This window comes from Physeter macrocephalus, chromosome 7 (assembly GCF_002837175.3).
Source record: "Physeter macrocephalus isolate SW-GA chromosome 7, ASM283717v5, whole genome shotgun sequence".
Lineage (NCBI taxonomy): Eukaryota > Metazoa > Chordata > Mammalia > Artiodactyla > Physeteridae > Physeter > Physeter macrocephalus.
This window is the reverse complement of record NC_041220.1, coordinates 50,344,912-50,357,196: the sequence shown is the minus strand read 5'-3', so window position 1 is coordinate 50,357,196 and position 12,285 is coordinate 50,344,912.

Below are 12,285 nucleotides of genomic sequence, written 5' to 3'. Positions count from 1 at the left end.
GACCGGGGCACGAACCCGGTTCCCCCGCATCGGCAGGCGGACGCGCAACCACTGCGCCACCAGGGAATCCCTACCCCCCTCTCTTAATGTTGAGTTGAGGATAGGGATAGGGAGATGTTTCCAGAATATAGCTGAGAATATGAAAAGCAGGAAAGCAGGGCAAGCCTGGCTTAGGTTAGAGTCTCTGGAATCAGAGGCTGAGTCTTATGCAAATGCTCTCAGGGACATCTTGTAAAAGAGTGAGGGAAGCAAGACAGGTCATGGGCGAAACAAAGTGAGATGTGGATTCGGCTACAGTCCAGCCTCAGCCCAATCCCATGGGAAGTTCCGGGACAACGGACAAGGATGGCCTCAGAGAATTACCCCACCTGGAGGCAAAGAGGCTGGGATTTTATACCCCTGAATTAGTAGTTGGCTGCAACCATGCCAGAGGTAGGGGGTCACCTCCCAGGCATTTCTGGGTGGAACAGCTCCCGTGGACCAAGAGTGAGTCTTCAGCGAAGGGTCCAGCTGCAAGCCATTGGTCATCAACACTCACAGCAGCTGAGCGACAAGAGAACTAGTCTGGGAAAGGGATCCGAGTAGCACAACAAAAGCTCCTACCATACCCCTAAAAATAAAGACGATAGAAAGTGCTTACTCCTAGGAGGATTATGCAAACCTTTATTTAAAACCTGTCTCCTCCTACTTCATCAACAAGTCTATCTGGACCAGTTGCTCACTCCTTAACAGATTAGACACAGCAAGATAGAAGAGGGTGCAGAGACTGTTAAAGGTAAGTGCACCAATAGAAGCCAAAAAGAAACAGGAACTCCAAAAAGCACAGCAGTGTGGAACCTTGTAGTGTAGTGCCCTGGAGCACTGTAAATTAAAGTCTCAAAAAACTGAGATTGACAATGATGCCCTAAGTCAACGATGCCCTAAGTTAATGATGCCTTAAACAAATTGTGTTTTGCATTCTATGTTTAAAAACACGGGGTGATGTGCCACGTAATTTTAAAAGATTTCATTCGAAATTTGGCAGCTTAAGGGATGTGAATAATTACATGGACATTTTATTTTTGCAGATTATCTCCTTCCCTGCCAGCCCCCGAATAAGTGAGGTGTTACTGAACTACATCTTGGAAAACATCTGACCTCCAGGAGCCGTTGAAACTCCTTGGATAGTAGCACAACTTCAGACTTGTTTAAATGTTCTGACAGTTCTGATGCCACCTGGCACATGTGATTACATAATCAGAGCTGATAGAAACCTCTGATCACCACATATACACACAGTCTGGTATAGAGCAATCTCTAGCCGGGCATCAGACACGCGGGGCTCAAGTTCCTCCACTGTCATTAACATCTGTATGACCCTAAACAAGTCATTTGTCTTCTCTGAATCTCAGTGTCTTTGCTGTAAAGGAGAAATAATCATATTTATCATATTACTATTAATAGTACATTACACCGATAGATGATATGTAGTATGTTATCTTATTATATTAACAATATTATTATTATTATGTCTCATCAGCCTGCTATGAGGACCCGATGAGATAATGTTTGTGAAATTGCTTTGTAAGGGTGAAAAATAATTAAAATGAAAATGGAGTATTTGGAAAAGTAAATACTCTTTCATTCCTTTCTTCTTTTGGATGCAATTTTTGACAGTTTTGTAAACCCATAAAACTGGCAGAATATACATGGACGCCATCTCCCATCGATTTATTCTGTCCCAGCTCTCCACTACTTGGCCTCCTAGGCCACCCTCCCGGTGGCCAGCCTGTACTCCCATTTCTAGCTCCAGTTTCAGAATGACTGCCTTTGGAGAATGGGGTTTCTCAGGAAGAATATTGCACAATCAGAAAACGCTGATCTGCCAAGGCTGTAACATTTTTTTCCTGGAGCCTTTTCAGGAATGTGTCACAGGAGGTGGGGGAGATGGGCCATGGAACAGAGAGTACTAGGCACCAGCCACCAGGTAATAAAATGTCCAAGCATTCCTTTTCAAAATCTAATGAAGACATCAATCTTCATTAAGTCAAAGGGTCTGGGGTCCACAGCGGTGAGATTCACTGAGCCGCTTCAAAAAGCAGGAGGAACAATGACTAAAATGCAGGCCATAGAGCAAGAGACAGTGAATTCTAGAACTCGATGATGTCTGTTTTCAACAAGGGTTGAATTTGCCAATAGCTATTATCACTAAACATGAGCCCTGAGCTCAGTGTGATGCCAGAGCCAGCTTGCACCAAATCAAGAGAGCCAGTTCTTCATGGCTCTTCCCAACCCCATGCTCAGAGATGTCAGGTTGGGAGGGTGTAATCAACCCAGGTGGCAGTATTTACATCACGGAAACCAGCAGGTGCCACCAATAGGGTCCCCCACTCCCCACCCAGAGAGCCAGCTTACCGGCACACCATTGCTTAAGCTTGTATCCAAATGTCAACAAAATGTGTGGAATCCTGAAATAGCTTTCAGAAGAGTAATGTTGTTCCTGAATTTCCGTGTGAACCACTGGAGGGAAAAAGTTTGTGTATATAAATATAACAAATCCTTTGCTTTTGGATTCCAAATCACCTTCCTCATATAGCCTCTCTTTTCCTTCAGGCTGAATGTGGAGAATGGCTACCACTGAACTGAGAAAAACCTGAGTCACTGTTACATCCTTGGCATTGTCCACTTGATTGTTTTTTTCCATGAGTGTTTCCCAGTCTCTAACCTCCATCGGTACAGAGGACCCCTAGGGACAGCAATTATTCTGCAGGGAGTACACCCTCAGAGCTTGAGGGATCCTGTAGAAAAGCAGGGGCAAGATGCTGCTCTCTGCTTGGAGGAAGTTTGCAAAACGGATTGGATTCAACTGAAAGAGGCCAACCTTAGGAGGAGAACATCATTTTCTTCTTTCCATACCAAACCATAGGATTGATGAAGAATCAAGGGGAATAAAAATGCAAACATGCACAATATTCACTTCCACAGACTTTTCTTTCACTAATGTCTTTGTGGCTGTAGCTGGTGATTTGTACCACGCCTTCCCATAACTTACCTAGAGGCTGAAAGGAAAAGGAGTGGGGAAGAAATTAGCATTTATAGAGCACCAGCTCGCTATCAGGTCCTAGAGTGTCTTATCTAGTTAACACAGCAACCATGCAAGGAAGGTACTATTACTTCCATTTTTTCAGAGAAGGAAAGGTAAGAATTATCTAAGGTTACCCAGCTAATGGGTTTGGGAGCAGGAATTTGAATACTGGTCTTTGACTTTAGATTTTGAGCTCTTTCCACACTTTCTACTACTTTATTGACCCATGGGAAAACAAAGCCCAACTGTGGAACCAGTTCTGGAGACACAGGTGCAGGCTGAGTCTGGTCCCTTGGGGCTGGCCTTCCACAAGGATACACATTGGATTGTCTAGTGAGGGAAAGCTAACAGACATTCAGGTGCAGGACTTGCAATTTCTCAGGGTCAGTTTTGAGACAAACACCAATTCTTTGTTGTCATGCTCATTAAAGATGTAAAATAGGAGAAGAGCATGGGAATCAGAGACAAATCCTGGACAAGGTTTTTAAGAATTTTTTTTTCAAGCTCCTCTGTTCTATAGCCTAAGTAGCCAACTACTCCCAACTTAGCCTCAAGTTACCACCTATGTTCTTTAAAGAAAAAAAGAAAATAATGTCTTTTCCAGTAATTTTACATTGGGAGAAATACATGATGGTCTTACCTATAGACTTGGCATTGGCAATTGTGCATCATTTTGTGTCATATCCCAGGCTAAGGAATGTGACACACTCCCTTTGGTTTCCTGGGATACACCCCAACAAAGGACTTTGTTTTTTCAGGTTTCAGTGATAAATATGTTACTGATACTCATACTTTAAATTCATAGAGTATACCAAGTCACAACTCAGTGAGGTTAACAGACAGTTTTCTTTTTAGATTTTGGATGAAGTGGCAAAGAGATATTCCATTGATTTCTGCACCCTACACCTTTACACACTTGAAAACAATAATTTGTGCTTCCTCTAAATCTTCTTTTCGCCTGGGCAATGACCTCATTTAATAGGCTTTTTATATTTTTGATTATGCAAATGATAGATATTCAGAAGTTAAATAATGAAAAAATTATAATGTAAAATGATATAAAATAGGATGTTATTTTAATTGTTAGTGCACATCTTAACAAGAAATGATACCTTAGGAATTTAATGTTACCCCAATTTTTAAAATATACTAAATTTTATATACAGTTTTGTGTAAGATATTTTAAAATTTTTATTGTGATAACCTAAAGTCTGGCAGGAGAGAAAGAAAGGGAGAGAGAGAGAGAATTATGTATGTGTTAAGTTATGAATATGCTCAGCTGAAAGTGCCTTTATGACCTGCAGATGGAAACGTATGCAGTGGATATATGGGTCTGGAACTCAGGAGGAAAGTTTGGACTATAAGTATAGTTTTGGAATTTATCAGTATATAGACGGTAACTGGAGTCGTAAGAATGGATAGGATCATCCAGTAAAAGTACACAGAGTGAGAAGAGGATAGGGTCTAGAACTAAACCCAGAAAATCCCCTACATTTAAAATCCAGGGCTGTTCAGATGTCTAAAACCACCCAAATACTTCCACCACCTCGGGGCCCATTCCAATGGGATTCTGTCTTCTTCTACCTGCTGGGCAAGTTCTGACCCAGAAAAGAGGCTTCACTGATATTTCAGATCATGTTGGATTTTTTTCTACACCAATGCGAAAGCTGCATCATGGGAGAATTAACATTTTAAAAATATGGCACAGGAGAACTCACACTTGAAGTTAGGATGTAGGAGCAGTCAAGTGATGCAAATCCAAAGATGACTCAGTTATTAGAATTACTAGACCAGGACTTTAAATCAACTATTGTGATATGTTAAAGAAGTTACTTAAAAATATGGATATAATAGGTAAAAATATGAAGTATTTCAGGAGAACAATTTAAACACTAAAAAATAGAAAATATAAAACTGAAAAATATAATATCTAAGACACTTGGGGCTTATGAGTAGCATTTAGACACTACAGAGGAGAGTGAATGGGGAGATAGAGCAATAGCAATTGCTCAAATTGAAGGAAAGAAGGAAAATAGATAGAAAAATGAATAGATTAGCCATACCATGAATAATATCAAGTTTCTAATGTACATGACTTTGAGTATGAGGGGGAGAGAGATAAGCAGGCAGAAAAACATACTTAAAGAAATAATAACTGAAACTCTCTAAATTTGATGAAAACAGCAACCCATGGATCCAAGATATTCAACAATCCCCATGCAAGATAAATACAGAGAAAATCCCTTCTAAATACATGATGGCCAAATTGGTGAAACATAAAGAGAAAGAGAACATCTTAAAAGCAACCAGAAAATAAGACATACATATAGCAACAATGATATGAATGATAGCTGATTTCTCATCAGAAACTATATAAGACAGAAAACATCACAGAAGACAAGACAGAAAACATCTCAGAAGACAATGCAACACCATCTTTAAAGGAAATAAACTGTCACCATAGAATCCAACTAAAAACATTCTTCAAAAACAAAGGTAAAATAAGGATATTTTCAGATGAAAGAAGGCTGAGAGAATTTGCTGCAAGCAAATTTATACTACAATAAGTACTAAAGAAAAATTTTCAGACTAAAGAGAAATGATACCAGATAGAAACTTGGATATACAGAAAGTAAAAAATAATGAAGAAAATAAGTAATGGGCTCTCAGTTTCCACTCCAGCGTATAAGGAGCTTTAAGAAGTCACCACTCTGTGCTAAAAACAGTAAAAAGCTGAACAAACTGGAAAATCAACAATTCTTCTTGGACTTCTCTGTCAGAGAAGTGAGGTCAAAGGTCAAACTGTTGCCCCTCAAATTGGAGAAACAAGTGAATACAGAGAGTCACAACTTATTGGAGCAGAAACTCACAAGTAGGAATTTCTGTGGGAACCACTACCTGGGCAGAAAAACCTGAACTGTAATTGACAAATTGCTGGAGGCTGAGTGTGGACAACTCTGAGAGTTCTCAATGAACAAGTACAATTTGAAACTAAAAACACATTTTCTTGCCTTGTAAAAAGGCATCTATTTGGCTTTTAGTACAAAATAACTCAGAGAACCACAGAAAGCCAGTTATTGAAAAAAATTCCCCAACAAATTTTAGTCACAGTCCCTGTCTTTAGCTTGGATTAGAAAACAGGAAACTACAAACCACCTAATATCTGCCCTTTTGAAGAAATCTTATTTAAAGAAAAAAAAAAAAAGAGGGAAAATAAAACAGTCCCTGAAATACGGTAGGTGGTTCTTAGAGGGTCCTGGAAGCTTGCCTTAATCATTCTGGTGAAATGGAATACATGTGGTCATTGGAATATGGCCATCTCCTTGTTTTATGCTAGTAATGATCTTCATCTGAAGGGAAGATGCTGGCCTGGGCACCCTTTGATGCCCCTGATGCAATCTGAGACATCAAGGTCAAGTAGCCCCAAGTCTTCCATTCCATATCTTCACTGAACCTCCCCCATATACAGTCTCTTGTCACTGGATGATGAAAGAATGATGGACTCATCAGGGTAGAAAGACACTTCATTGATGGAGTCAGCATGGCTGGGCAGCTTATACAAAATCCTCGTGCTTCTGATATCCCACACAAACACAAACCTGTTGGCTGAGCCAGCTGCTATCTTGCTTCCATCAGATGATCAAGACCATCTCAGAAGATTCTTTTGAAAGTGGTGCACATTTTTTTGAAATATCTTATTATTTACATTATCACCCTCCAAAATCAAATACTTACAGATCTAACGAAATATGTACAAGATCTATATGAGGAAAACTACAAAATTCTGATGAACAAAAACAAAGAAGAACTAAATAAATGAAGAGATATTCCATGTTTGTGGATAGGAAAACACTATATTGTCTAGATGTCAGTTCTCAGCTTGATCATAGATTCAATGCAATCCCAATCAAAATCCCAGCAAGTTATTTAATAGATATTGACAGACAAACTGATTCTAAAGTTTACATGGAGAGGCAGAAGACCCAGAATAGCCAACACAATATTAAAGGAGAAGAGCAAAGTTGGAAGACGGATACTACCCAACTTTAAGACTTATTGTAAAACAACAGTAATCAAGATAGTGTGGTATTCACAAAAGAATAGAAAATGGATCAATGGAACAGAACTGAGAGCCTAGAAATAGCTTTCCAAAGATATAGTCAACTGTTCTTTGACAAAGGAGAAAAAAACAATCCATTGGAGCAAAGACAGTTTCTTTGACAACTGGACATCCACATGCAAAAAAAAAAAAAAGGCTAGATACAGACCTTCACAAAAATTAACCCAAAATGATCACAGACCTAAATGTAAAATGCAAAACTATAAAACTCCTAGATGACAACATAGGAGAAAATCTAGATAACCTTGGGTATGGCAATGACTTTTTACATATAATACCAAAGGCATAATCCATGAAAGAAATTGATAAGCTGGACTTCATTAAAATTAAAAACTTCTTCTCTATAAAACACAGTGTCGGGGATTCCCTGGTGGCGCAGTGGTTGAGAGTCCGCCTGCCGATGCAGGGAGGCCACAACAGTGAGAGGCCCGCGTACCGAAAAAAACAAAAACAAAAACAGAAAAACACAGTGTCAAAAGCATGAGGAGATAGTCCACAGACTGAGAGAAAATATTTACAAAAGATACATCCGATAAAAGACTGTTATCCAAAATATACAAAGAACTCTTAAAACTCAATGATAAGAAAACACCCAACATGATTAAAAAATTGGTCAAAGACCTTAACAGATACCTCATTAAAGAAGATATACAAATGGCAAATAGCATATGAAAAGATGCTCCATATTGTATGTTATCAGGGAAATGCAAATTAAAACATCAGTAAGACGTCTTCACACCTATTAGAACGACCAAAATCTGAAACACTGACAACACCAAATACTGGCAAGGGTGTGGAGTAACTGGAATGCATACATTTCTGGTAGGAATTCAAAAAGAGTACAGTCATCTTGGAAGACAGTTTGCCAGTTTCTCACAAAACTAAACATATTCTTACCACACAATCCAGCAATCATACTCCTTGGTATTTACCCAAAGGAGTTGAAAACTTACGTCCCACAAGAATCTACACACAGATGTTTATAGTAACTTTACTCATCATTGCCAAAACTTGGAAGCAACCAAAGTGTCCTTCAGTGGGTGAATGGACAGATAAACTATGGTACATCCAGACCATGGAATATTATTCAGTACTAAAAAGAAATGAGCTATCAAACTATGAAAAGACATGGAAGAACCTTAAGTGTATATTACTAAGTGAAAGAAGCCAATCTGAAAAGGCTACATACTGTGTGATTCCAACTATACAACGTTCTGGAAATGGCAAAACTGGTGACAGATCAGTGACTGCCAGGGGGAGGGGACACAAGGGATGAATAGGCAAAGCTCACAGGAGTTTTAGAGCAGTTAAAATACTCTGTATGATATTATAATGATGGGTATATGTCATTATACGTTTGTTCAAGCCCATAGAATGTACAACACCAAGAATTAACCCTAAAACTCTAGACTTTGGGTGATTATGATGTGCCAATGTAGATTCATCCTTTGGTAACAGATGTAAAATTTGGTTGAGTGATGTTGGTAATGGGGAGGCTGTGCATGTATGGGGCAGAGGGTATATGGGAAACCTCTGTACCTTCCTCTCAATTATGATGTGAACCTAAAACTGCTCTAAAAAAATAAAATCTTAAAAAATCTTCAGAGAGACTCAGTCATGGGGGGGGGGCGTCCCACACTTCTGTGAGTTTTACTTCCAAGAGTTTTACCAGGCCCTCATAGTAAACAGTGGAGAAATCTCTCCCAGTGCTTCCAGCGGGGAAGTGGAAAAGGAACCATTTTGAAATAGGCTAGAGTATTCTGTTCTTCTTAACAAGGACTGTGCTCAAGAGAAACTATTTTATCAAAGCCCAACTTCCTGGGGTTCTATCAGAGCCTAACCTACCCGGAGAAAGGGAAATATCTAACTCTAGCCCCTCCAGCCATTCTGTCCTACCTAAGGGATGAGTGGGGAATAAAACTGAGAAGCACTGATGAAATTCACTGTCCAGGGCACAGGCTCACCAAAAGACTGCAACCTAATCACAGGATTGTGGAACACTTTCCCTCTTCCCACACCTTACCACCACATTACTAAAGGCATATTTACTGCAGTTCCTTTACACACTACATCATGCCCACCTTTCAACAAAAAATTATAAGGCATACTAAAGGGCAAAAAACTACAGCTTGAAGAGATGGAACAAGCATCAGATCCACAGTCAGATATGACAGGAATGCTGGAATTATCAGAGGAGGAATTTTAAAAACTATGATTAATATGCTAAGGCTTTAATGGGAAAAATAGACAACATGCAAGAACAGATGTATGATATAAGCAGAGGTAAGAATTCTTAAAACTAATCAAAACAAACAAAAATTTTATAAAAGAAAGGAAGAATGCCTTTTGATGGCATTAGTGGACTGAACATAGCTAAGGAAAGAATCTCTGAGTTTAAGGATATGACAATAGAAACTTCCAAAAGTGGAAAGCAAAGAGAAAAAAAAAAGACTTAAACAAAACAGAGTATCCACGAGAGACATAACTACAAAAGGTGTAACATACATAATGGGAATCATGGAAGGAGGACAGAGAAAGGAAAAGAAGAAATATTTAAAGCAATAAGGACTCAGAATGTTCCCAAGTTAGTGTTAGACATGAAACCAGAGATCTAGGAATCTCAGAGAACACCAAGCAGGATAAATTAAAAATAAACACGAAAACAAAAACCACACCTGGGCATTATCATATTCAAACTTCATAAACCAAACATAAGCAAAAATTCTTGAAAAAAACATTCATGTATAGAGGAGCAAAGATTAGAATTACATCCAACTTCTCTTCAGAAACCATGTAAGCAAGAAGAAAGTAGAGTGAAATATTTAAAATGTTAATAGCAAAAAAAACTACCAACCCAGAATTCTGTACCCTGTGAAATTATCCTTCAAAAGTAAAGGAGAAATAAACACTTTCTCAGAAAAACAAAAATTGAGGGAATTTGTTGCCAGTAGACTTGCCTTGTAAGAAATGTTTAGAAGTTCTTTGGAGAGAAGGAGAATGATATTGGTTAGAAACTCAGATTTACAAAAGGAAAGAGCATCAGATAATTAACAAGTGAAAGTAAAATAAAAACATTTATTTTTCTTATTAGTTTATCTAACAGAGAGTTTGTTCAAAATAATAACAGCAATAATATGTTCAGTTACGAACGCTTATATACGTAAGCATGTACACATATATAAGCATACGTATATACATATGCTTATATATAAGTGAAATGAATGACACCAATGATATAAGGGACAGGAATATTCTGTTATTATACATACCTAAAAGCCAGAAGAATACTAAAAATTTAGGAATTAGGAATATTAGGAATTAGGAATATTCTGTTATTAGGACTAGGGAATGTTCTGTTATTATACACACCCAAAAGCCAGAAGAATACTAAAAAATACCCAATTTATCCAAAAGAAAACACGTAAGCAAGAACAAAGAAATAAACAATCAGATGCAACAATTTGAAAATAAACATAAGATGGTAAGCTTAAACCCACTTGCGTTAGCATTAAAACATGCTTGCAAATTCTTTGACATCCACTCCATTGAAAGTTGGAGTCCATCTCTCCTCCCTTGAACCTGGGTAGGCTTGTGAATGCTTTGACCAATGTGACTTTTGAGTCTAGGTCACAAAAGTTCACACAACTTTGGCCTTGTTCACTGGAACACTTGCTTTTGATAACCCTGAACCAATATGTAAAAATTTCAACTACCTTGAGGCTGACATACTAAACCTGTGGCTTAGTCATAAAATGGAAAGCTACTCAGTAACCTAAAGGAATTAACCACTAATACACAAAACAATATGATCAAAACTTAAAAATATTATGCTGAGCGGAAAAAGCCTTACAAAAAGAGTATGTGCTATACGACTCCATTTATACAAAATTCTAGAATAGGGAAAACTAATCTATGGTAGAAAAAAATCGAACTGTGGTTGACTTTGGTGGGGGTGGGAGTTGGCAGAGATTGATCGGGAAGGGCATGAAACAACTTCCTGAGCCTGATGGTACTGTCCTATATCCTGAAAGAGGTTTGGGTTATACAAGTTTATGAATTGACAAAATTAGCGTATATCCTTAAGATAAATTAAGATTTATTCTGTTTGTATATTATATATCAAAGAAAAAACTGCAAACAAATACTGAACACTGCTTAATGTTATGCAAACCGAACGTTAGTGGTAGACTAACGTGGTGGAGGGTGTACAGGTGTTCACTATAAATTCTCTCAACTATGCTGTAGCTTGACATTTTTCATATTAAAATGCTGGACATTTTTCCAAAAAAAAGGGAGAAAAAATTTTTTTAGAAAAGGGGAAGGGGGACAGGCAGGCAGGGAATGAGTAGTTAGGGAATTGCTCCTTCTTCTTTGCTGTGATTCTTGCTTTATAGACAGAAGAAGCTGCTTCTATAAAAACTGGTTAAACAAAGATCCCAGTAGAATGTAATTTTACAGGATATCTATATTAAGTGGTTTTCAAATCCTTCCAGAATCGGTCGGAAATGCCCAGGTTCCTGAAGTTGTAGGAGAGTTCCTTGCCTGAATTTGCCATGGCTGGCGGCCTGTTTGGGACTGAGCTGGGGATCCCCAAACGCAGCAAGCATTGCTTCCAAGGATGCTCAGACTGAGAGATCTGTTGAGAGGAAAGGTCTCCAAATGGACATCTCAAAGGATCTCATTATTCTAAAACAGCCCAAAGAATGTTTCCTACATGGCGCTAAAAGGGATATAAGGGGAAAAAATCCCCTGTACTATCAACTCCAAGAAGGCAGAGATCTATGTATCTTGCTCACCATTTTTTCTCCAGCATTTTAGTACAATGTATAGCACAAAGTAAAGCCCGGTTAAATATTTGTTGAACAAATTAATGAATCGAATGATGTTCCCTCCTATTGGAAATCTTGGAGTAAATTTCAAAATTAATGATCCACACATTTCAACTGTCCTCTCTACTCAGCATCAGTGGAAACAACTTCCAGCAAAGTCTTGCTAAAGTACAGAATTTTATATCTTTGCCAAAAGAGCTAATAGGTTTTTCCAGTAAGAGGACAACCAAAACGACAATTACTACTGCTACTATTATTTATTAAGCAAGTGC